Genomic DNA, 27,191 nt, shown 5'->3' with positions numbered 1-27,191 from the left:
TTCCTCTATCTAAAATCCTTCCATTAATCCTAATCACCTACAGGATGAAGTCCAAATTCCTAAATGGGCAAGCATGAGCTTCACAGTCTGACCCATTCCCTGTCCAGCCTCATCTCTTGCCACTACCTGCCACCATGTTCCACTATTGTGGGAATTTATGCAAATGCAGGCATGAGGCTACTTTATACATGTTTTACATTGTCTGGAATATTCTTTCCTGTATCATGTATCAAGTTCAAGTCTTTACCATTTTTAAGACTTTTTAAGAATATCACCAACTCTCTGAAACCTTATTGAATCTCCTTCCCCAGGCCTACTCATAGTTTATCAGCCATCCTCCTATTATTGCTTTTATCACACGCACCTGGCTAAATATTTGTTACATGTCTGCCTTGCCATTTGGACTGGGAGGCAGGGGCTAAATTTTATCCAAGCTTGGTTCTCAAGCTTTAAACCTAAAACTTGACACATATTAGTTAACGAAAAAACTTTTCTTGAACTAATATATCAAAGAATGTAGTTGCCTATAGTAACAATGTAAATTACAATTATTTGGAGGCTATAAAGTAAAGAATATACATATTAAAAGAAGGAAGATTAGGTCAAATTAGGTGAAGGAACTTTAAAAGGAACTTCAAATATGTGATTATGTTACATATTTGTAACACAATGAGAATGTGAAGGAGACACAGAAGATCATAGAAAAGCAAATATTATTTCAGGTTAAAGAGGAATAAGATTGATTCTGGAATCTAGAGGTAGCTTGTCTTGACATCAACCCCTAGCAAGATTCCATAAAATATTACTGAATCAATTATGTATGATTCAATTGAATCTACAGAGGAAACAGCATTACTAGGAGTAACTATTTCTCTCCTAAAAAATAAAAATCATATCTAAGATCATTATTTTTGTTTTCTCAAAGTTATTAGTCTGATAATTCAGGACCATGAGATACCTATAAATAAAAATTTGTCAAAACTCTTATTTGGATCATCACAATATTTTCTTAAACAAGAAACAGAAATACTAAAATATGAGTTAATTCAAGCACTTTGACATAAGAGAACCCATTCATACTACAGGTCTAACCTCAGAGTAACAAGCATTCTTCCACCTGGGCAAGATGAGGAGAGAGATACCCCATTGTAATGTGTTCATATTAAGACCACTGAAGGGTAAAGGTTGAACAGGAGCACTGAGAAAAAATCCTTCAGCACCATTCCTTACCCAAAGCACACAAAAAAGCAACTCATCACTAGACAACTTTAAAGACTATGTTATATAAGAGGTAACTGTAGTAAGAACAACTACCAAAAACAAAAATTCAGTTGAAATATTACCAGACTGATTCAATCCTCTACACTAATGGCCTAACAGAAGGAGACGTGCCCATTTCCTTTTGTAAATAATAGTTACTTCAGCCTCTTCTGTTCTTCAACATACTGTCTCTGATATTTAATCAAAAATGATGACACAAACAAAAGAAGCAAGGAAAAGAACCCACTGTCAATAGATAAAGTAGTCAATATAAGCAGACTTAGGGATGACTAGAACTATCAGATAGGTACATTAAAAAAACTACAATTATTATTTTAAAGTATCTAGAGCAGGGATCAGGAAACTATGGCCTTCAGCACAAATTCAGCTTCTTCTTATATTTGTAAAGAAAATTTTATTGAACATAACCACACTCATTCATTTACAATTATTGATGGATACTTTTACACTACAGTGGCCGAGATGAATAGTTATGAGAGAGACTATAAATCCTATAAAGCATAAAATATTTAATATCTGCCCTTTTACCAAAAATAAAATAAAAAGACTTGCTGAAAAAAAAAAAAAAGACTTGCTGATCTCTGGTCTAATGGAAAAGGTTGACAATGTGCATAAACAAATATGGAATATCAACAGAGAGATGGAAACTATAAAAGTCAAATGGAAATGCTACAAATAAAAGTGACACCAGAGATGAAGAATTCCTATGTTGGGCTCATCGGGAGGATGAAAACTGTATAGCAATAAATTTGTTACTTGACAATGTGTCAATGCCAATAGAAATTATCCAAATTGAAACATAGAAATATAAAAAAAGGGAAGAAAAGAAACAGAACAGAAAATCTAAGAGGATTGGGAAGTATCAAATGGTCAATGAAAATGTGATTGGAGTCCCAGAAGGAGACAGATAGAACAGAATAGAGGAAATATTTAAGTGATAATGAAAAAGAATTTACCAAGCACTATTACCTAGACCTGCAGTTGGTTAACTGACCATGTCCAGTAATGTGAAGGGTTAAATAATTGGATGCCATAACTTAAACAGAAGACTTTCATAATATAAAACATACTTCTGACTTTCATCCTGTCCTTTATACACTTTTGCTGATGATTTATGTGAAAATATAGGTTTACTAATCAATTTTCTGGATGACATTGATCTAAGACACAAAACAAATCACAGTGAGTGGAAGAAGCAGAATCAATAATATCTAGATAGGCTTACTTGTACAATGGGCCAAACTATAAATATAATCACAAATTTTAAATACATAATACAAACCTGTAAAAATAGAGGGTGGAAGAGGATTGGCTTAATTGGATATCCAAAGTGTAGTGGATTTACATGAAAGTGTATCCAATACAAACCAGTATCTGTGTGTGATGTGACTCCCAAACTGACATACTCCCAAATGGTATCAGGAGAGGTACAGAATTTAAGGCAATCAAAGTAAGAGTCCCCGTGTAGTCTTCAGCTAGCCTATAGAAATCAGTGGACCATTTGACAACTACATTGTTAATAAGCAGACAAACTACATTGTATTCAAATGTAAGTGGCAGGAATGATTGAGAGGACTTGAAATCACATCAACCGAACAAGAGATGTTTAACTTGAGAAAAGTCAATGCAATCAAGACATGAAACAATTCTCAAAAGTCAAAAGGGAATTAAACTTGTTTTGTATGGCTCTGGGAGACAGAATTAAAACATGATTAGGAATTCTGAGAAATCGAATGATAGTTTGATATATTAGGAAACCTTTTAACAGAGGTGTCCACAATGGAATGGGCTGCCTGATAAGGAAGTGAGCTCCCCATCACTACAGATGTCCACATAAAAACTTCATAATGCAGATAAGACTTAACCATAGGATTGCTGGTTATGTACATAGCCTTCCCACCTGGATTGTCTACATTTATGTAATTCTGGAAAGAGGAAGCCATATGGAGAAGAGAAAAGGGAAATGAAGATGATGGTGGGACCAGTCACTAAAACAGGTGTGGATTTAGGAGGAAAAAATAATCTCACATTTCACGTTGCTTTTGAAGTGCCTGTCAAATAACCTATCAGAAATATTAAGTTGGCAATTAGTTACACTGTCTGGAGTTTAAAGGAGAGGTCTGAGCTAGAGATAAGTTTGGATATATTCGTTGCATACTGCCCAACAGAAATATAAAATGAATCTATTTTTAATAATATATTTTGCTTAATATGACATATTCAAATTATCATTTTAGCATGTATCAATATAAAAATTATGAATGAGATAACTATATTCTTTTGTTGTTTGTAATAAGTCTCTGAAATCTGTTGTGTGTTTTACACTTTTATTATATCTTAATTCAGATACCCACATTCCAAATGCTCAGTAGCCACGTCTGGCTAGTGGTTATTTACTATACTGGACAATGCAGGCATAGATGATCATTGAATTCTTTAAAATTGATAAATATAGGGGGGAAAATGCTTTAGGATTAAGCAGTGAGAAAACCCAACAAAAGAAAATATGATATAGCCAACAGAGAGGAAAAATCTGGGAAAGTATATTGATATGAGAGCCATGAGAAGGAAGTGAAGATGTGTAGGATCGATTATGTTAAATTCTGCTGAAAGTTCAGGAATTAAAAAAAAATTTGTTAGATTTAGGTATGTAGCAGAACTGGGTACCATGAGCAGGACAGTAGCTGCATGACAGTGGATTGAATAAGGACAAGTTTGAACTCAGTTATTCTCAGAATGAGTAGTAATGTGCTCAGACATTTTGGTTCTCTGCCCAGTTAGCCAAGGGCTTTGGATCTCTGTTGGTTAATCCCTTAAAGGAAAAGAACAAAAGGCAGGCTTCAGGGCGCCATCTCAGGAGGCTCCTATGCAAGGCACAGAAACGAAACAGCAGCAATGCCTCCTTTCTGCGCACATCACATTCTTTTGTAGTGGATTCTCTTAGAAGATGTAAGCTTTCTTCCTATTCTTCGGTCACAATCTGGGATAAAAATTGTTCAAAACATAAAATAAGGCTTTAAAAGAAGGATTCATCCTTTAAAAGAAGGATTCCCTGGACATCTTTGGGTGAGGGAGGGATGGGGGAGCATCTTCATGCATGGAGCTGAGATACTGATGGTGACTCTTCAGAACTAACAGGTAGGCAACAGGTGAATGATGTCCTTGTGGTGGTCACCAGGGAACAAATCCAGGTGTTTATGTGACCTAGTCTCAGCTCCATTCAGGTAGATCTTCTCACAGCTCCATCTATAAGGCACTATTAGAGAAACGATATCTGCATGTTCTGCCAAGCACAGCAAGGACATAGCTAGGTCCCACAATGCCCTCACTTAGGGGGCCATATCCAAAAGGCTTTATCATTGCTATCTACAGAGCTGTGTCCATTGGCCAGAGACCCCCCCAGCTACCACCCATTACAAGTGAGCATATCCCCTGGAAAAGAAATGGGATAGAAAAGAATGATATTTTGAGAGACAACATGTCTTAGGTCCAGATGCAGTCTCAGTCCTGAAGCATCAGACTCTCTGAACAAAACTTCATGTTCAGGCCAATGGGTTCAAACGAAGAACACATGAAGATTCTATTATATAGCCTGTTTGCCTTCTGTTGACACATGGCAAGTCTGTGCTCATTCATTTATTTGTACATTGTGGTACAAGAATAAAAGAGGCCTGAGTTCTAGCTCTGTGTGATACTGAGCAAAGCCAGTCCCTTTTCTGGGCCCTCGGTCATTTCATCCTTTTTGGCTCTGACGTGATCTGATCCTACCTCCATCAGTTCAATGCTCTCAGGTTTCTCTACTACCCTTGGTCCCCCTAGGATCTCTGTCGCTTGACAGCTGTTTTCTCCTGCCAGCTCACTCAGAGGATCCATGATGACTGCGGGTGCCATAGGAATGATTCATCTATCATAAAGGTGGCTGCATGAGATCACAAACACTTGAAAGAGAGCTAGAGGGCGGGAAGTGATATTCAGAACCAGGAAATAGATCCACACTGAATGTGGATGACAGCTTAATGAGAGGGGGAGATAAAGTTTGTGCATTTTCTATAACTCCCATGTGTATTTGAACTGCTCTGAGAGCACAAGTGCAGATCCACTGTCCAACGTGTCTCCCACATGTCTCCCATGCCCACACGAGACACTTCCTCCACAAATATAGAATGTAGTATATAAGCTGCAAGGAATCAGCCCCCTCCTCACCAGCCACTTGATGAAAATGGAAGGTCAGGATAGCCTGGGTGATGCTGGACACCGTGCCCTGAGCATCAACAGCTGGCTGCTTGTTTATGATAATTTACTTGTCATTTACAAGAAAGGGCTGGAGACAATTCTGAAAAGATTTAGTTGTTTACATAGCTTGTTTAATACTCGAACTCACTCTTTTTATTCTTGAGGTGGACCATTTGTATTACAATATAATCCAACTGCCAATACTTCGATGGTCATTTTCTTTTCTTTCCCTAATAGGACTTCACAACATCCTACACTCTAATTTCCACCCCAGACTGAGTATTGAAACTCAGTTGTGAATTGAACATCCTGTCAATACTGGTCACAGACTGAGCCCCCTATTCTAGCCCTAGATGGCCATCCTCCCAAGTCTAGCCATGGACAGAACCCTAACTCAAGCCACAGAGAACCCTGTGGGTGGCCAGAGAGTGACCACCATTAACTAGAGCCAGTTATCTCACCATGACCCCGGAAGGGAGCAGAGGAGAGGAGAGGTGGGGGGTCAGTGCTAGCCAGTGCCACATGGGGCCACACTTGATTGTACATGTCTCTCTAAGGATGGGTCAGAGGCATTTTTATTATGAAATATGATACATTCATTTTATAGTTTCCTAGCAACAGGATGCCAATCAGGTGGCTGTAATTCAAGGATTCTTCTTTGTTAGGAAGGAGCTGGGAGCAGTGGGGTAGGGTGGGAGGACTTCCCAAGATGAGAAAGAACTGACAGTTTGCTTTGAGGATGAGGAAACCAAGCCTGCAGAAGAAGGAACCTCGGAGAGTTTGCCTTTCTTCCTTCAGACTCTTTGAAGCAGGAATTCGCCCTGCTGCTGCTGCTGCTGGCTTCTCGCTTCTGCGTTAATTACTAGTGTTGATGGGTCCAATTTCAAGTCATATGGCATGTTCCTGAATCATGCACAGAGCTTGCTCTGTGCACAAAACATTGGCAGTACAAGACAAATCAGGACAGGAACAATCAACCATCTCAAGCTTCCCTAGCATGTTGGCTAAGATTTGGAAATGCTGCGATCACCAACTCACATGGATAGGTCCCTGAGACATTATCCTGTGGCTGATTCCCACTCTTTTTAGCACCTGCAAATTTATTACATAAGATACTATTTTGTACTCAATTTAATCAGTTAGAACTATCTGTAGTCATTTGAAATACTCTCCATGTTGATTAAAATAATTAGTGTAGGGCTACTAAATATTTACCTAAGATATGAATCCAGGGGGAATTTGATAAATTTAATTAGCAAGAACTAATTATTGTTATGATAGGAGTTAGGGTTTAATAAATTTAATTACAGAGCACAAATGACGGTTTCTTAATTAATAGATACTAGTTGCAAACACAAGAGCCATTATCATATTTTCAGGCAGGACATGCTATTCAGCACACCTTCCAGATGTCAACTCTAGCAGCCATGGCGACTTACAATAAGAGGAGCTAACACCTGTAAAGTGCTTCTGCTGTCAGGCACAGGTCTAAGAGCTGTTAGCATATGAATTCATTTAATTCTTACAACAACCTGACCGTTGTCCACATTTTAGATGTATAGAAACTGAGGCACTGAAAGGTTAAGTACCTTGCCTAAGATTACACAGCTAGGAAGTGGCAGAGCTGGCATTGGATCCCATGCAGTTTAGCTCAAGCATCCATGCTCTTTACTATCTCTAATACCTAAACCAACCAAACTACAAACATAAAAATAGAAAGTATGAATGTTCAAAAGATCAGCAACCAAAATCCTCAAGTCTGCTTTGTTAGTCAAGTATAATAGACTTGTGCTGTTTGCAGATTTCATTTACACAATTGTGGAGATTCTAAAGAGACCCTGAAGGCACCTGGCCTTGGGTCATTTACAATTTTGCTGAGGCTCAGATGTGGAAAGGCTGGGGTGCTGAAACTGATGAGTAGTGAGTGAGCGGAGCTGCATTCAGGGCTGCATTCCAAGAGTACTCTGTGGTGCTTCCTTATCTGGATCGTTCTGCATACGTATTCTATTCAGGAATTTTCTACCATCATGGCATTTGCAAGTTTGGAGAATCAAGAGAGTATCAGGGGTCTACTATGTAATAACTTTGCAAAAAGTACAATTTGTACTCCAACCAATCACGGGCATGCGCCTCATTCAGTCTAGGATATTTAAAGCCGAGAGTCCTTTCACAGTAATCAAAATGGTCCTGAATCGCTGCCTATCTGACCAGACACAGCAGGTTCCACGTGATCAGGCCCTGACCTCTTGCACTCCCTATTAGGAAATGCCTTTCTTCAAGAGGGTCTGGCTCATTTCTAACATGATATCAACATAGGGCTTTGGTGATGTCCCTGAGTGCTGTTAATGAATTCACAGGGAAGATACAGACCCTCCCATCACACTCCCCTTGGTGCCAGGGATATTCTTTAAGGACAATGACTCTTACCTGGGGACAATTACATAAGGTAATCGATGTCAATGAGCTCACTACAGCACTTGAGCTGTATTCAGTATTGGTTGTATATTTTCCTATATTTGTAATAAATAAAAAAGTGAAGACTTTTGGAGTCAGTGTCCAGAATCCCATGAAAGGCTGGTGTTTCAGGATGCCCAGTGGAACAGGCCAACCTGTGCTTATCCATACCTATGTCAGATGAGCCATAAGTGGGCCAGATATGCAAATTATGGCCATTGCAGGAGGAAATACAGAGCAAGGATCCCCTCCAAGTCAAATGCTCTACATGAGGAGCTGAAATTCTCCTATCTCTCAGTGTTTCACAGAGTGATGCAGAGGACCACTTGACTTGGCCTGTAAGGAAAGTCCTTGCTTTGTTCTTGAGGTCTGGAACCTGACAAACTGTACACATCACTTGGATCGCCAAGGGCAGCCTGGCTTGCAGAGATCAGTTTCCTAAGTAGATTATTTGACAACAAAGTATATGAAGAGGAAGCCAAACATGTGGAATGTTTACCAGGTGGAGACATCAGCTGTGATCTTCATGCTCTGCACTTGTGTCCCCAGCTCTGACCAGAACAGAACTCTCTCCTTCAGTCCCCTGGTCTGGGTAGCAGCCTTCTGAATCAGCAGCTCCCTCAGGAGGCAGACCAGATCTAGGGGTAGGTTGCACCCCAAGTTCATCCCTCAGAAATATCCTATCTGGCTTGTTTCTAAAGTTCTTCAAGGTTACATCTGTAGCTCACCTTACTTGTAATTGAGAGAAATCGCTATTAACTTCCCCTAGGTTCTGCGCTGAGTCATACAGCAGTGGTATTTTCCCTTGGTCACATGCTCCAGGATTCTGTCCACTCTTCATGGGAGCCCAACTCATGGAATGAGATCCTAGTGAGTCCCAGAATCAATCTCATTGCACTTTTTAATGGAAAACTCTTCCTGCCCTTGACACATTTTTACATAACAGGTGACAAGTCAGTGCCTCATTCTATGCCCCACTACACATATATTTTGGCCACCAAATATGACCCAAGAATTTATTAAAGTTCGTCATCTTGCTGTAATCAGAGAAGTCACTGGATATCAATAAAGCCAGCTTCCTAAGTGAGAACTAAGCGAGATCTAAGATGGGAAGTGAATTGTAAACTTTACACTAGCAGAGGCAGGCTAGTATAGAAGAACTCAAGTCTTCTGATCCCAATTCAGTGCTCCTTTCATTGTATGCAAAATGATGTAGAACATCTTTCTACGAACACATGTCCTGTAGGCCTCACTAATTGCCATTCTGAAATCTGGACAATGTTTGGAATGTATGGTCTAACTTCTTTCAAAATGTTTGAATTATTCACATTAGCAACATGAAGCAAGACCACTAGACTCAACAGATGCTTCCTAGAGCATTTTTCTAGGAAAAAGGGTTGATTGGCTACTGTCATAGGCACCGGTCCCCAGTTCCCAGCTCATATTCTTACCCAGTGTCCTTCCCATCAAGAATTTTGTCTTTCACCTGTGCTTTTGGGACACTGGGGAGTGCCAGGGCTTCATTCATGGGGCAAATGGGTAATTGTGAAAGGACAGCATTATGGGGAGATTGCAAAAACCCAGATAGTCTAAGGCCCAGGGCTTTCTATTCAAAGTGGAGTTCTGGAAGATCTGGATTGGTGCAAAAGTGCAGAACAAGCCTGGAGATCACCTCCCTCAGGCTCGACTTTGTTTTGAAGAAATGGCATTTCTCCCTCAGGTCAATCCTGAAACACAGTGTAATCTAAGGGGAGCAACATGGGAGGGGGAAAAAAAAGAAGATGAAAAAAACCAATAAATAGTAATAACAGGAAGCAGGAAAAGACAGGCCTGGATATGCAATTCTTTTTGTGCCTGTTGAATGAACTCTGGTGGGGATGTGGAGAGAGAATTATCCTATTTATATATTGAAAGGAATTTTAAATATGCATAGGCAGGGAGAGAGGATCCACAGAGATTGAAATGCAAAACACAGCATGGTCTGAGCATCTCTCCTTCTATCTCCCAGTACCATTAGCAAGTTCCTTGCACCAATTTCTGGAAAGCTCCTTCTAAAACTCAGAACCATCCTTCTGCTTACTCAGCATTTCTATCTTAGAAAAGCAATTCTATTTTTATAAAGAAATGGGCCTTCACTTGCAAAACACCTTGCAAATGATTTCAGACAGAAACAGAGCTCACACTTCTACACTGATGCACACACATGTCCAACCAACCCATTCACACAGACACACACACACAAACACACATATACACACACATGCACACCTCCTTCTACACCACAATCTCCTGGCTGCTTGGCACTAAGGTTTTTTGTTTGTTTGTTTTGTTTTTTTAACATCTTTATTGGAGTATAATTGCTTTACAATGGTGTGTGAGTTTGCATTTTATAGCAAAGTGAATCAGCTATACATATACATATATCCCCATATCTCCTCCCTCTTGCGTCTCCCTCCCATTCTCTCTATCCCATTCCTCTAGGTGGTCACAAAGCACCGAGCTGATCTCCCTGTGCTATGCAGCTGCTTCCCACTAGCTACCTATTTTACATTTGGTAGTGTATATATGTCCATGCCACTCTCTCACTTCATCCCAGCTTACCTTTCCCCCTCCCTGTGTCCTCAAGTCCATTCTCTATGTCTACATCTTTATTCCTGCCCTGCCACTAGGTTCATCAGTACCATTTTTTTTTTTTTAGATTCCATATATATGTATTAGCATACGGTATTTGTTTTTCTCTTTCTGACTTACATCACTCTGTATGACAGACTCTAGGTCCAGCCACCTCACTACAAATAACTCAATTTCATTTCTTTTTATGGCTGAGTAATATTCCATTGTATATATGTGCCACATCTTCTTTATCCATTCATCTGTCAATGGACACTTAGGTTCCTTCCATGTCCTGGCTATTGTAAATAGAGCTTCAGTGAACATTGTGGTACATGACTCTTTCTGAATTATGGTTTTCTCCTGGTTTATGCCCAGTAGTGGGATTGCTGGGTCGCATGGTAGTTCTATTTTTAATTTTTTAAGGAACCTCCATACTGTTCTCCATAGTGGCTGTAACAATTTACATTCCCACCAACAGGCACTAGGGTTTTAGATACTGTAGGTTCATAACATGCACGTGGAAACAACTTTTCATGCTATTGTGCAGGGAGACACGGTAGTGTGGATTAAAGGCCATGGGAAATATCATCATTCAACTGATCACAATCACTCTGGGAACATGTAAAAGACAGAAAACTGGTCATATTTCTTCATTAATATACTTCATTCACATTGAAAAAACAATCCTTTATCCCACACAAATATCTCCTTCCTTACTAAGTCTCCCCATTCACCATTCCCACCAAGCACACATTACCTCTCCTAAAATAGCAGGAGCTACTGTCCTCAGAGGCTTCACTGAGGAGCAAATAAATAGAGTAGCTGCTGCTGGCTCCCCTACCATGGACCAACACATCTTAAGTCCCAAATCAAAGCTCTGAAAGAAAGAGGAATTACTAAATAAAAACAAGACCTTTAATCCATTTGGAGTTTATTTTTGTGTATGGTGTTAGGTAGTGTTCTATTTCATTCTTCTACATGTAGCTGTCCAGTTTTCCCAGCACCACTTACTGAAGAGGCTGTCTTTTCTCCATTGTATGTTCTTGCCTCGTTTGTCATAAACTAGGTGACCATATGTGCATGGGTTTATCTCTGGGATTTCTATCCTATTCCATTGATCTATGTTTCTGTTATTGTGCCAGTACCATACTGTCTTGATTACTGTAGCTTTGTAGTATACACTGAAGTCAGGGAGCCTGATTCCTCCAGCTCCGTTTTTCTTTCTTAAGATTGTTTTGGCTATTTGGGGTCTTCTGTGTTTCCACACAAATTGTAAAATATTTTGTTCTAATTCTGTGAAGAATGCCATTGGTAGTTTGATAGGGATTGCGTCGAATCTGTAGATTGCTTTGGGTAGTATAGTAATTTTCACAGTATTGATTCTTCCAATCCAAGAACATGGTGTATTTCTCCATCTGTTTATGTCATCTTTGATTTCTTTCATCAGTGTTTTATAGTTTTCTGAGTACAAGTCTTTCGCCTCCTTAGGTAGGTTGATTCCTAGGTACTTTATTATTTTTGTTGCAATAGTAAATGGGATTGTTTCCTTAATTTCTCTTTCTGATCTTTCGTTGTTAGTGTATAGGAATGCCAGAGATTTCTACGCATTAATTTTGTATCCTACAACCCTGCCAAATTCATCAATTAGTTCTAGTAGTTTTCTGGTGGCATCTTTAGAATTTTCTATGTATAATATCATGTCATCTGCAAACAATGACAGTTTTACTTCTTTTCCCATTTGTATTCCTTTTATTTCTTTTTCTTCTCTTATTGTCATGGCTAGGACTTCCAAAACTATGTTGAATAAGAGTGGTGAGAGTGGACATCCTTGTCTTATTCCTGATCTTAGGGGAAATGCTTTCAGTCTTTCACCATTGAGTATGATGTTTGCTGTGGGTTTGTCATATATGGCTTTTATTATGTTGAGGTAGGTTCCTACTAAGCCCATTTTTCTGGAGGGTTTTTATTATATATGGGTGTTGAATTTTGTCAAAAGCTTTTTCTCAACCTATTGAGATGATCATATGGTTTTTATTCCTTAATTTGTTAATATGGTGTATCACATTGTTTGATTTGCATACATTGAAGAATCCTTGCATCCCTGGGATAAATCCCACTTGATCATGGTATATGATCCTTTTAATATGTTGTTGGATTCTGTTTGCTAGTATTTTGCTCAGGATTTTTGCATCTATGTTCATCAGTGATACTGGTCTATAATAGTCTCTTTTTGTGATATCTTTTTCTGGTTTTAGTATCAGGGTGATGGTGGCTTCGTAGAATGAATTTGGGAGTGTTCCTCTGTCTGCAATTTTTTGGAAGAGTTTGAGAAGATCGGTGTTAGCTCTTCTCTAAATGTTTGATAGAATTCGCATGTGAAGCCATCTGGTCCTGGACTTTTTAAGACCAGACACTATAAAACTCTTAGAGGAAAACATAGGAAAAATACTCTTTGACATAAACCACAGCAAGATCTTTTTTGACCCACCTCCTAGAGTAATGAACATAAAATAAATAAATAAACAAATGGGACCTAATTAAACTTAAAAGCTCGTGCACAGCAAAGGGAACCATAAACAAGATGAAAAGACAACCCTCAGAATGGGAGAAAATATTTGCAAATGAAACGACAAAGGACTAATCTCCAAAACATACAAACAGCTCATGGAGCTCAATATCAAAAAAACAAACAATCCAATTAAAAAATGGGCAGAAGACCTAAATAGACATTTCACCAAAGAAGACATACAGATGGCCAAGAGGCACATGAAAAGATGCTCAATATCACTAATTATTAGAGAAATGCAAATCAAATCTACAATATGGTATCAACTCACACTGGTCAGAATGACCATCATCAAAAAATCTAGAAACAATAAATGCTGGAGAGGGTGTGGTGAAAAGGGAACCCTCCTGCACTGTTGGTGGAAATGTAAATTGATACAACCATTATGGAGAGCAGTATGGAGGTTCCTTAAAAAACTAAAAATAGAACTACCATATGACCCAGCAATCCCACTACTGGGCATATACCCTGAGAAAACCAAATTCAGAAAGAGACATATACCACAATGTTCATTGCAGCACTATTTACAATAGCCAGGACATGGAAGCAAACTAAATGTCTATCAACAGATGAATGGATAAAGAGGATGTGGCACATATATACAATGGAATATTACTCAGCCATAAAAAGAAACGAAATTGAGTTATTTGTAGTGAGGTGGATGGACCTAGAGTCTGTCATACAGAGTGAAGTAAGTCAGAAAAACAAATACCGTATGCTAACACATATATATGGAATCTAAAAAAAAAAAACAAAAAAAATGGTACCGATGAACCTAGTGGCAGGGCAGGAATAAAGATGTAGACATAGAGAATGGACTTGAGGACACGGGGACGGGTGGGTGTAGCTGGGGTGAAGTGAGAGTAGCATTGACGTATATACACTACCAAATGTAAAATAGTTAGCTAGTGGGAAGCAGCAGCATAGCACAGGGAGATCAGCTTGGTGCTTTGCGCACCTAGAGGGGTGGGATAGGGAAGGTGGGAGGGAGGCTCAAGAGGGAGGGGACATGGGGACATATATATGCATATGGCTGATTCACTTTGTTGTACAACAAAAACTAACACAGTATAGTGAAACAATTATACTCCAGTAAAGATCTATTAAAAAAAAAAAAAAAGACCTTTGTCAATCATCTTAATTTTTCCCCACCCCCCCAGTCTCTCCCTTTCTCTCTGTATCTTACAAATTCATACAAAGTCCCTGGCCCTCTTCAGTTCTGTTGATTTACAGGATTTAGTCACTGACCTGGGTATTACTTTGGGAAAGTTGCCATTCTCTGGTTACTTATAGGAGAGGATATTTTGAAATTATGAAGATTGCTAATAGAAAGTCAAGACCTTCAGATTTTTATAACAGGCTTCTAATCAATAATGAAAATATAGAGAAGAAAGGGAAGAGAAGGAGAGATGAATTGTGAGAGCACAATCAATACCTCAGTGTCAGCACTCTGTTTGTTGTGTGTGGCTTCTTCAACTAGGAGGACATCTTGGACGAGTAGCTGTATAGCTTGACCATCCACCCCAGACCCAGGAAGAAGCCCTTTACCAAATTCCTGACCTACTTGCAGGCCCAATCACATTCTGCAGGGTTTGCCTGGCTAATATCTCTGTATCCTTTATGTTTAGTATCACTTCCTCTAGAAATCTCTCTCAGAATGCTCCCCTTTTGACGTTTGAGTCATTGCAGTTTGGAGGGAGAGGGCTTCAAGGACAGGAAAGATGACTAACTCCATACTGAGATACTGAGATCTGTAGGTTTTGTGATTTCTAAGGAGAATCCAGGTGGTGAGATGTAGTGAACAGCTGGCTCTCTGGGCCTGGATATCAGGGCAGAAGACTGGGTTCAGAAGCAACTGGGAAGCTACCAGCAAATGAACTGTCCTGAAGGCACTGGGTTGAGGGGAATCCCCAGGTGTAGCCTAGGCTTGATGCATCCCTGGGCCGCCACCATGCACAGGGGTGATATCAAACTCAGAGGAAAGAGATGAAGTCAGAGCTCTATGTGAAGGGTTTTCTGTAGGCCCAGATTCGTGACACCAGGGTAGTATGAATCATCATCACTGTGTAACATTTCTTACTGAGAATCCAGCAAAGTGCTTACATCTACATTAAGCTTTCAGGCAATCAAACACTGAATTTTTTTTAAAGCCTGAAAATGGTATTAATGTGTGAAAAACACTTAAAAAAAAAACACACCAATATCTTGAGAACAACTGAGAAGAACGTTTCACCAGGCTGTCTACAGTTCACAGCTCCAGCCTGAGCACAGGCTTGTAAAGACATATAACAAAGGTGCCTCTCTCCCTGAGGAATAAGCACCTGAATCATCCACTGCCTTCAAGTGTGGCACCTACCATAAAAACAACTCTCCCTTTGATTGCCATAAAATGCCCACATTTCCTTAGTGTTGATTTGCAGGTGAGAGGCTGAGGGAGCCCAGAACCAGGTCTCCAATTAGGCCTCATTATCACTAACCAACAAAGGACCAGTGGAGGGACCGAATGAAAACTACAACAGCCATCTCTCTGGGTGCTTTGATGTCCACATCTTCCGTCTTCCTTGCAGCCTTCCTTGATGCTATTTAGGCTGGGCTCATAATGTTAGGGGCTCTCTTTTCCAATGGAAGCAGAACTATAGTTTGGCAAAAAATAAAACCATGGTCCAGATAGATGAAGGGAGGCTATGTATGCATTAAGCCTCCTCCCCCTAATTTCCATTTATAAGGACATTTGCAGAGCCTTGCAGGCATCTGCTTCTGAGTTCTGTGTCTGATAGTGCTGTCATAACCTGCTTTAACCTTTTACATGCTGTTGGCCTACCTGTGGCTCTCCATGCTGATCATTTTCCATGGTCCAGATTAAGGACCACCTCTCTCATGATGGCTGATGGTGCCAGTGAACTGACACCACCCTGACACAAATGGGAACCCTCCTAGACCCTTCCCTTGGTCTCACATCTAGGTACCATGTATGTCCTGGAGAGTACCACCCTTGGCACATCACCCATAGCCCACCGCATCTGAGCTCAGAGCCCCATCCTTTCTTATCAGAATTTGAAATTTCTTTGTCTTAGTTAATTCTCCCTCTAATCCTTATCACATACAGAAAGCAGAATGAGCTTTCTACAGTGAGTGTCTGACTTTTCCATTCTTCGGTTAAAAGCTCTTTAGCCCCATCACTGCCTTCCCATGCATACAGGAGGAAGTCCAAGTTCCTGCCCATGGCTTACAAGGTCCCCATGATCTGTTCCCTCTCTGCCTTGCCAGATGTAACCCCTGTGCAGGACAAAATGTGTCAGACAACTAAGGAGATGATTTTATTCAGGCTATTGCAATAGGAAGAACGAATGAGGAACGTATCAAAGAACAGGAAGGGGCTTTGAATTTGATAATAGACAGGTAAACCGGGAAGTCATGGGCAAGTCCTATGGAAGCCATGAAGAAGAATTGAGATGGGCCTATCTAGGAATATGTGAGATCACGGTGGTTGTTTTTGTGGTTAGATTTTCTTGGAACACAAAAGGGTGGGGAGACTTCCTAAAAGCTATCTCCAGAAGCACAGGGCTCAGGTAAAGTTCAGCATTGTCATCTCATTTCACTCCACCACTCTGACTTCCAGCCACAGACACACTCACCTGAGCTGTTTTCACACCCCTGGGACAGAGCTCAATCTGCTCTCTATGAATGGAAAGCCCTTCTCTGTCTTCTATGCCTAAACATCTTTCAAGATTCAGTTCAAGATTCAGTTACTTTCTCCATAAAATCTTAATCAGGACCCACTTTGTTGTTATAAGGATTAAACAGAGTGATGTAAGTGAAGTCCTTTGCATGGGGCACCCAGTAAGCACTGAAGAAACACAGACTTATAAACACCTTTCCGGGCTGGGCCATGCAGATGGAGCTGCCCCCACTGTACCCCACTCAAAACATCTGTCTTCGCACCTGAGACACCAGGACTCAGTTGTTGCCATGAGCTCCTCCTCGTGTTGTTTATTCATGCTTTTAACAAACATTTATTAATCCTCACTGGGGCTACAACAGTGAACAAGACAGTCCCACTGCCAGCCCGTATGGAGATAACAGCCCCTGAGGCTACATATGAGTAAGTAAACAACTGCAATTTGGAGGGGTGCAAGCACAAGGAGGCTACTAGGTATGCATGCTCTGGGGGATAAAAGTAGACCTCTGACCCAGACCGGGGCTGGGTGCAGGCAGCTTTCTGGGAGGAAGTGATGGCTAAGCTTAGACGAGGGGGAAACTGTTCAAAACATAATTTGTAAAAGATCTAGACCCTGGAAGGAGAGAGGGAGGAAGGAAGGGGAAATGCCTCACTTAAGGCAAGATAACTGGTCATCTCTTTCTTTGCCTTCCTAGTCTACACACACACACACACACACACACACACACACACACACACACACACTAACACTCACTCACACACAGGAACATGCACACACTTCCCTCATGGCTTATCTCTGTTCTGCCTATAAGCATCAAGGTGTGAAGAATGAACCTTTTATCCTACACTTTGGATGGACTGTCTGTGTCTGAATTTTTTGTTTTGGTGCTGATAGGAATCTAAGTTATTAACCCTGATAAGCATCCTTTAATTTTTTTTCCTTAGAAGTTAAGTGGGACTCAGACTTTACTTAGAGGAAGAGCTGGGGGAAGAGAGTAAGGAGGTCACATGATAAGCACTCAATAACCATTTCCTTCACTTCTTCCTGAGCCAAACCTTTTCAGCAGCAAGTGTGATGAATTTGTGCACTGTGTGTATAGTAGTAACACTAGATATTGTCAGGAAGAAAACAATGCTTTGGAAAGCTTGTTCCAGGCAACATGCATGGGGATAAACCCCTGGGAGTCCAGAGTGTTAGGAGCAGGGCTGCTGGTGAGTAAGTGGGGGAGGTGGGGACCAGGGCCAAAGAAGGAGTGAGGGGCCGCCAGCAAAGGCCCAAAATGCCTCTCTGGGAGAACTGAATTCATTAACTTCAACTTTGAGCCCTCATCCGTCTTCTGCAGTGAGGGACTGCTGTAGATGGGCCACTTAGTGATAACACTCACAATACGTGCGATTGGCTAGGGACGTGGCTGTTTGTATGAGATACCACCCTTAGCCACTAGGAGCGCTCTGTGTGCTCTGCTTCACCAGCCGTCTACCATCAGCCCCTGCAGACACACCGTGAGCACTCATCACCAGCCCAGAAACTCCACTCACTGTGAAGCTCAGGTAAGCCCATTGCTCCGTTGCCTCTGCAAAAGGCTGTTTCAGGGCCAAGGATGCACAGGGAATTGTTAAGGATCTATAAAGGAGTTGAGAAAAAAATACAATGTAACCAGAAAAGCCCTTGAGAGCCAAGATCAGCTTTATATTTTGCAGGGTCCAGTGAAAAATGAAAACATGGGGTTCCTTGTTCAAAAATTATTAGCAATTTCAAGATGGCAACAGCAGAGCATGAAACCAAGCCTAGGACCCTTCGGATCGCAGGGCCCTGTTTGACTGCACAGGTTGGACAAAAAAAGTCAGACCAGCTGAGGGGTCATAAAATCCAAACCCCTTATTTTATGAGTGAGAAAATTAAAGACCAGAAGTGGAAAGCGTTCTCTTGTTCCAGTCCCATGTCATTTTCACGCAGTAGGAGGCCTCCACACTGGGGTTCCTTAGTCATGAACTGTTCATTTACCAGTTGCGCGACCCCAGACAAATTATGTACTTTCTCCCTCAGCCTCCTCATCTGTAAAATGGGGGTAATAATACAGACCTCAAAGATTATTCATTAGAATTAAACACAGTAAAGAGGCAGAGAATTCAGAACAGTACATGAGCTATAGTAGCTCCCAATAAACCATCACAATTTTAAATATTGGTAATAGCAGTAGTAATGACTGTAGTATTTCAGTAAGCTCCTCCTTTTGTCTCCTTTGAGTGGCTTTCCTTTTCTGTATCAAGGAGGGGACACCTTTGCCAACACTGACTGTGAACCACCTCACCGTGGTCATAGTTGTAGGGCAAGGGTCCCCAACCCCCGGGCCACAGACTGGTGCTGGTCCGCGGCCTGTAAGGAACAGGGCCGCACAGCAAGAGGTGAGCAGCAGGCAAGCGAGCGAAGCTTCCTCTGCCGCTCCCCATCGCTTCCCATCGCTCTCATTACCTCCTGAACCCTCCCCTCCACCCCCCAACCCCACCCCCGTCCGTAGAAAAATTGTCTTCCACGAAACCGGTCCCTGGTGCCAAAAAGGTTGGGGACCACTGCTGTAGGAATTAGGGCTATAATTCCTTTAGAGAAAGGCTAGACTCTTATAAAAAGCTGACTCCAGCAGTCCTGCTCCTGGGACCCTGCAGCATTTACTCCCATCAAAGACTGGGCTGTCTTAAAAAAGAAGGAAATCCTGCCATCTGTGACAACATGAATGGACCTGGAGGGCATTATGCTGAGTGAAATAAGCCAGACACAGAAAGAGACATACCGTATGATTTCAGTTATATGTGGAATCTAAAATAGTCAAACTCATAGAAGCAGAGAATAGAATGGTGGTTACCAGGAAATGGGGAGATGATGATTAATGGATACAAAGTTTCAGTTATGTAGGATAAATAACTTCTGGAGATCTACTATACAGCACAACGCCTATGGCTAACAGTGGTGTATTGTATAGTTACAATTTCCTAGGAAGGTAGATCTTAAATGTTCTTCACCACAAAATAATAATAAATAATAATAATAATAATAAAGGGGATGGAAGGAGACTTTGGGAGGTAATGGGTATACTTCTGGCCTTGATGGTGGTGATGGTTTCACAGGTGTATACTTATTCCCAAACTCATCGAGTGGTACACATTAAATGTGTACCGCTTTTTATATATCAATCATATCTCAGTAAAGTGGTCTAAAAAAGTAAAGCTCCTAGTAGATTAAAAGAAAAAAAAAAGATAGGGCTGAGCTGCATAAAGGCAGGGCTTCTCAAACTGCTTTCATCTACATACAGCAGGATGTCCAGGAATGCTTGCCAAAAGTTCACATTTCTAGATCCCAACTCAGACCCAATAAATCAGAATCTCCCAGGGTGGGATCCAGGAATCCAGTCTAACAAGAACCTCTAGAAATTCTTATTTCACACCAAAGGGTGAGAACCACTGTCCAAGGCCAGCTGCAGGTTCATGGCCATCAGCAAGCCCTCCGGGGCGCGCTGCCTGCATCGAGCGTGGCGTCTGCCTCACTCCTTCAGGCTGTCTAGCTCCATGGTAATCTTGCATGGGGAGGGCACCCAGCGGCCACCAATTAGAGCATGTTGGTTGGCTGTCAGATGGTTCACCGCACACATCTCACATCTAACACACAAGAAAGGCCGACCGCTGTGCCAGCTGGTCAGGCTGTTCCATCTGGGCCTGGTCCAGGGAGACTCTGGCTGGGGTCCTGAGAGTGACCCAGAGAGGCAGAGCATGTCACCACACACAGTGTCTTGCTCTTTGCAGCCTCCAACTGTGGGACACCTCTCCCAATTCTGGAATTTACTCAAGCCTCACAGCTTACTGCTAAAGCTCGAGCTATATAAAAAAAGAACGAGGGGCATTTTAAGCCTCATTTTAAACAGACTTCAAAAGGAAAAGGGGGTCAAAAGGTACAAACTTCCAGTTATAAGATAAATAAGTTCTGGGGATGTAATGTACAGCACGGTGACTACAGTTTAACGATACTGTTTTGTATATCTGAATGTTGCTAAAAGACTAGGTCTTAAAAGCTCTCAACACACACACAAAAGTGTAATTATGTGAGGTGACGGATGTTAACTAGATTTATTGTGGTGATGATTTAGCAACGTATAGATATATCAAATCATTATGCTGTGCACTTTGACTAATACAATGTTATATGTCAATTATATCTCAATAAAACTGAAAAAAAAATGTCTTCCACCAGACGCACAAGGTCATAAATTGCTTTAATATGATAAGTTATCTGGTGGTTCTTTATATCAACTATACCAAGCAAATGGCAAACATTCCTCACTACTCAGGGTAGCCTGCCTGGCCCTTTCTGTCTGTCACTTGGGGAAAGAGAGAGAAATCCATTTGAAACCAGGCTCTGGTCATCATGGGGATGGCGGGTGCTGCTTTACCATCCTGCATTAAATCCTCCTCACTCCAGCACTCAAATTTACCTTCTTTCAAAGCACATACTTTGTACTTTTAATTTATACCTTTGTCAGAAATTAAAGCAGACTTGCTCACTTTTTTTGGCTGGCGTCTCTAATGGCCCCAAACTCTGCTGCATTTACAAGGAAAGCACAGGAGGAGCTTGGGGATGTCCCAGCACACCCTGCAGGAAAGGGAGCAGCATTCTGAGGAAGTGAGGCGTGTGACCCTGGGGGACCCTCATGGGGCTCTGGATGCCTAGGTGTCTGCTTCAGGACATCTTGAGAGTTAACATCAACTCAGCAAGACTCCCTAAGAGCAGATCCAAGCTTGTGCCCACTACTCATCCACAACACAGCCCCCTGTGTGGCTCAGAGCCACTCCTATAATCCCCTGCACTACATCCATCAGCATCAAATCTTCCCTGTGGACCACGGAGGCAGCCAACATATACATTTATGAAAATAAGCACAGTATGAGAAAAGAAAAATCATAGGCCCACCTTCCCCAAAGCTTTGTTTTTCATTATTTTGGCTCACAGTGCTTCTTACCAAGTTTTGTTTGTTTGTTTTATATTTTTATCTATTGTATTATGCTACCACTACCATATAAGCTTCATGAGGGAAGGACTATGATTTGTTTTGTTCATAAAACATATAGGTGCTTAAAATGTGGTTATTAAATGAGAGAATGAAGGAATGAGCTCACTTAACCTAACCCAGTCTTGATGGACACCCCTACCCCGAGTGATATCATATGCTACCTAGTTCATAAAGAATATTTAACAAAGACTTGGGGGATAAGGAAATTGTTGTAATTATTCTTTTTTAAAAAGTCAGAATATATATAAGCCCATTACTTTAATTGTTTGTTCCAATAAAGAGAAAGGCAACAGTCTAAAAAATAAACATAACCAGAAAAAGAAATAAATATACAACAAAAAAACTCCTAGAAGAAAACATGGGTGGTAAGCTCCTTGACATCTGCCTTGGCAATGATTTTTTAGACTTGACACCAAAAGCAAAGTCAACAAAAGCAAAAATAACCAAGTTGGACTACGTCAAACTAAAAAGCTTCTCTGTACAGCAAAGGATAACAAAATTAGAACAATCTAATTTAACGACGAACAAACAATCTAATTTAAAAATGGGCAGAGGATCTGAATAGACATTTTTCCAAAGAAGACATACAGATGGCCAATAGGTACATGAAAACATGCTCAACATCACTAATTATCATGGAAATGCAAATTCAAACCACATATCACCTTACACCTGTTAGAATGGCTGTTATCAAAAATGCAAGAAATAGCAAGTGTTAGCGAGGATGTGGTGAGAAGGGAACTCTCAGGCACCGCTGATAGGAATGTAAATTGGTGCAACCCCGACAGAAAACAGTATGGATGTTCTTTAAAAAAATAAAAGTAGAACTATTATATGACCCAGCAATTCCACTTCTGGGTATTTATCCAAAGAAAACAAAAAAAAACTTGAAAAGATATATGCACTCCTAGGTTTGATGCAGAATCATTTACAATACCAAGACATGGCAACAACCTAAGTGTCCACCAAGGATGAATGAATAAAGAAAATGTGGTATGTATACACACACACACACACACACACACACACACACAGGAATACTATGCAGTCATGAAAAAGAAGGAAATCTTATCATTTGCAACAACACACATGGACCTTGAGGGCATTATGCTAAGTGAAATAAGTCAGATGGAGAAAGAAAAATACCACATAATCTCACTTATGTGTGGAAACAAAAAAAAGCACATGAGGGATAAGTGGCAATGCTCAGAGAAAGAAGACACAAGGTCAGGAGAGATGTGCTGAATGTGGATGGGTCTTGGAAGGAGGTTAGCTCCTAAGTCATTAATTGAGAAGAAGACATCCTCTCTTCTGAGAAGACTTCCTGACCTTGCAGGCTGGCGGTCCACATAGTCTTTTTTTTTTTTAATTTATTTATTTTTGGCTGTGTTGGGTCTTCACTGCTCCACATGGGCTTTCTCTAGTTGCAGCGAGGGGGGCCTACTCTTCATTGCAGTGCGTGGGCTTCTCATTGTGGTGGCTTCTCTTTTTGTGGAGCATGGGCTCTAGGCACGTGGGCTTCAGTAGTTGTGGCACAAGGGCTCAGTAGTTGTGGTGCACGGGCTTTGTTGCTCCACAGCATGTGGGATCTTCCTGGACCAGGGCTCGAACCCATGTCCCCTGCACTGGCAGGCAGATTCTTAACCACAGGGAAGTCCCCACATAGTCTTAAAGACATTGCCAATCGTGATACTTGTCACAAGATATTTTAGCACCTGTGTATTTGCCCATGCACTTTTGAAAGACTACGTTTTATTTGCCTCCGAATCCTTGGGCTCCAGCACACAGTAAGTTCTCATTAAATGTTGGCCAAATGTTGCCTGAACATGAGTTGGCAGGCTTTTCTGGGTGGAAGGAATGGATTGAACAAAGGCTCGTGGGAAGGAACAGTGTAAGTAGACAAGGAATGCATGTTTGCTTGTTGCTAAAAAACTGGAGCTCTGGACAATTCAATGTTATAGTGACAAATGCACCTAAGTCAGTGGTCTAAGCAAAGAGCTGCATTAAGAAACCATCCCTTCCAGCCTGAAGCTACCTTTGTTGCTGCACCCAGATCATTAAAGCATAAAGGCATTGCTGTTTCCTCAGTAGTTTTGTGAAAAAATGAGTACCTTTGTCTTCATCTCCCTCCCTGGGGCTTTCCCTACAGGTTGAAAAACAAGAGGGTTCCAGCTACAGGGAAGGGAAGCAAGATCCCACTTCAGATAATGAGATTCTTGGAAGCATGTACACACCCTGGGTGAGTAAGAAATACCACCAGAGTGTCAGGTCAGGGATGGGGTGGTCATGGCACCAGCTCTTCCTCCTGCTCGCTCTTCCTCACAGGATTTCCAGAAGCAACGGACTCTTGTGCTTTCTAACAATAATCTAAACCAGAGGCATCTGCTTTCATCTTTCTCAGCTGAAAGGCCTTTTAAGCTCCCCACTGTTTGTTTTGGTTTATTACTGAAAGGCTAAAACCATAAAAAAAAAAGTATTGTTGTGGGTATTTTCCAGTTGAGATGAAATATTTAACAAGGGCGAGGTGGGGAGGAGGAAGTTTGCTGAAAATACCATTCTTTAAAGGTCAAAAAATGCATAAACCCATTACTTTAATATTGTTTGTTCCCACGAGAGACAAAGTGTTTGGAGCCCTCCCCGCTGCTTCCTCCCCCCCAGACTTCTGTGCACAAATGCACACACATTTCAGGTCCATCCTCCAAAAGCACAGCTATGATCTTCTTACAGCTCTGCTTAGAATCTTCCTTGGCTCCACCCAGCCGAGAAAATGAGATATAGTCTCCTAGTGCCGCAGGAAAATCCTACCACAATCTAGCTTGAACTAGTTGTGTAAGCTCACAGCTCACAGCTCACAGGGTCCTCCCAGCCCCTCGCCATTTCAGCCTGTCAAAAAGATATATCCATACACATATTTTCAATGTATGGTTTTGCCTCTCTGTGTCACAGAATCATGCCAGTCTCTGAAATCATCTCTGCACCTCTCCCATCTCATCCATGGTGACACATCAAAACCCGACCCAAACTTTCCATACTTAGCGCAAGTTCGCCTCTTCCAAGATGTCTCCCCATCGCCCCAGTTAGAGCCCTCGTGGAGGCACGTGGCCATGCTGGGCATCTTCTCAGGGCTCAACTCCACTTTCAGGTTGTGACTTTCCCAAGAGCAGGGGCCAGGATCTATATAACTTTGTGTCCCCCACCAAACACAATGCCTCCGCCTAGCCAGTGCTCTGTATTTTTTGAATGACTGAATTAATGAAGAAAGAAGCCAGCCCCTTCCTCTCTGCAGCATTTGCTCCACTATTTGTGCAAAAATTAAATTCTTAGAACATGCCAAAGCACTCTACATGATGGATGCGTCTTCTGATTGGATTATAATTAAAATAAGGTTGGGTTTTTTTTTTGGTAACAACATAGTTACCTCGATTGGCAGAAGGGAGATGGCAGATGTAATGGATAACTGATGAACAGTTTGAATGTTGCCATAATGTATATCCTATTATGTTTCCTGTTTCAAAAGACAGCTTTAGAGGAGCATCCCAAGAACCTGCTGTTGAATTATCATCCCCAAGTATAGCCGAATTATACAGCATGAGAAAGCTGGAAAATTGAAAGAGCTGACAGAGGAGGAGGGAACAGAATAGGAAGACCACGGGGCCGAAAGAATGCGGCAGTTCATTAGGAGGCTGCAGAGTGGCATGAAGGTGGGTCCTAAGTAGCCTGAGAGGCAAGGGCTGCTCTGCACACACGCTAGACCAGCATCATCCAGTACAGTAGCCATCAAGCAAATGCAGCTACTGAGCACCTGAAATGTGGGTGGAGTGAACTAATATGTGTTGTAAGTACAATAACATCTATGCTGGATTTTAAAGATTTAACATGAAAAAAATGTAAGCTATCTAATCAATGATTTTTATAACTATTGCACATTGAAGTGATAAGACACTGGATATATTGGGCTAAATAAATTATTAATATTAAATTCAACTGTTTCTTTTTATTTTTTAATGTGGCTACTAGAAAATTTAATATTACATATGGGGCTAGAGTTTGTGGCTTGGATATTTCTAATGAACAGCACAGTTCTAGACTAAGTTTTCTAGACTAAGTAGGATGTCACTCTTCTCACCCCCAAGAAGAAAAAAGAGCATCAATCATACTCAAAAAAAAAAAAAAGAAAAAGAAGAAGAAGAAAAAACAAAGCAGGTACCAGAGCTGGCAACTTTGTGGTAGCAGGAGAGTCATTTTCTGTCCAGACGTCCATACAAATTTTTGCAGAGCTCCAAGGCCTGGGACTAACAGTACAACTATTACCATGGCCTCAGGACAGCTGACCATCCTAAGCCCCAAGCAAGAAAAATGCCAAGAAGTAATTGTCATATTTGGATGTGGGAATGAAAAAAAAAAAAAGAGGTTCTTTAAAAAGGAGCTGTTATGCTTTAACTTACATTTTTTCTATCTTTGCAGGGCTCATTCCTATTAATGGTTTATTTAACCTGATGTTCCTAAATGGGCTGGTAAGTGTGGCTTAGCTGATTCTTTATCAGCTTTAGGTACCATTCACTGTAATAATTAGGTCTAATTTCTTACCAAAAAAACAGTCTTAAGATTAACGTATAACCAAAGGAGTCTTTGAAATCTGTAACTTTGACCATCACTTTACTTCTTCAACCTGACTAAACTAAGATGTGGCATAGCAACCTGTCAAGGGCCACATGCAATCCTGGGCAGGTAGGGGTCGGGGTGGGAGGATGGGGACAACAGTTTGAATTTGAGTATTTCTAGTGTCAACAGAAATCTCTTTGCTGTAATTGGCTTAGTCCCCAGTTGAAGTTATGCTTATCCAAAATCTTAGGTGGTATATTAGTTATCTACTGCTGTGTAACAATCTACCCCATAACTTAGCAGCTTAAAACAACACAGTGTATTATCTCAGTGTCTGTGAGTCAGTAATCCAGGTGTGGTTTAGCCAGATCTTCCATCCCAAAGTCTCTCAGAAGGCTGCAATCAACATCAGCCAAGGCTGCAGTCACCTGAAAGTTCAACCAGGGCACAGTCTGCTTCCAAGCTCACCCACATGGTAAATACTTTCATGTATGTATATATGTGTGTTGTGGAGATAAGTTCTCATAAATACCACTATTGCTTTTTCTATTAACAGGACAAATGACTTACCTTGCATTTATATCTGCTCACCACTCTTCTACCTTCTCTCCCTGCTCCCACCCCCTCCCCAAAAAGGGTAAAAATAAATTTACCCTTGATTAAAAGACCTGTAATCAAGGGTAAATTTTTCTCACAAAAGGCTGTC

The sequence above is a fragment of the Balaenoptera physalus genome (genome assembly GCF_965194825.1).
Source record: "Balaenoptera physalus genome assembly, chromosome: 15".
Classification (NCBI taxonomy): domain Eukaryota; kingdom Metazoa; phylum Chordata; class Mammalia; order Artiodactyla; family Balaenopteridae; genus Balaenoptera; species Balaenoptera physalus.
This window is presented reverse-complemented; position numbering follows the sequence as displayed.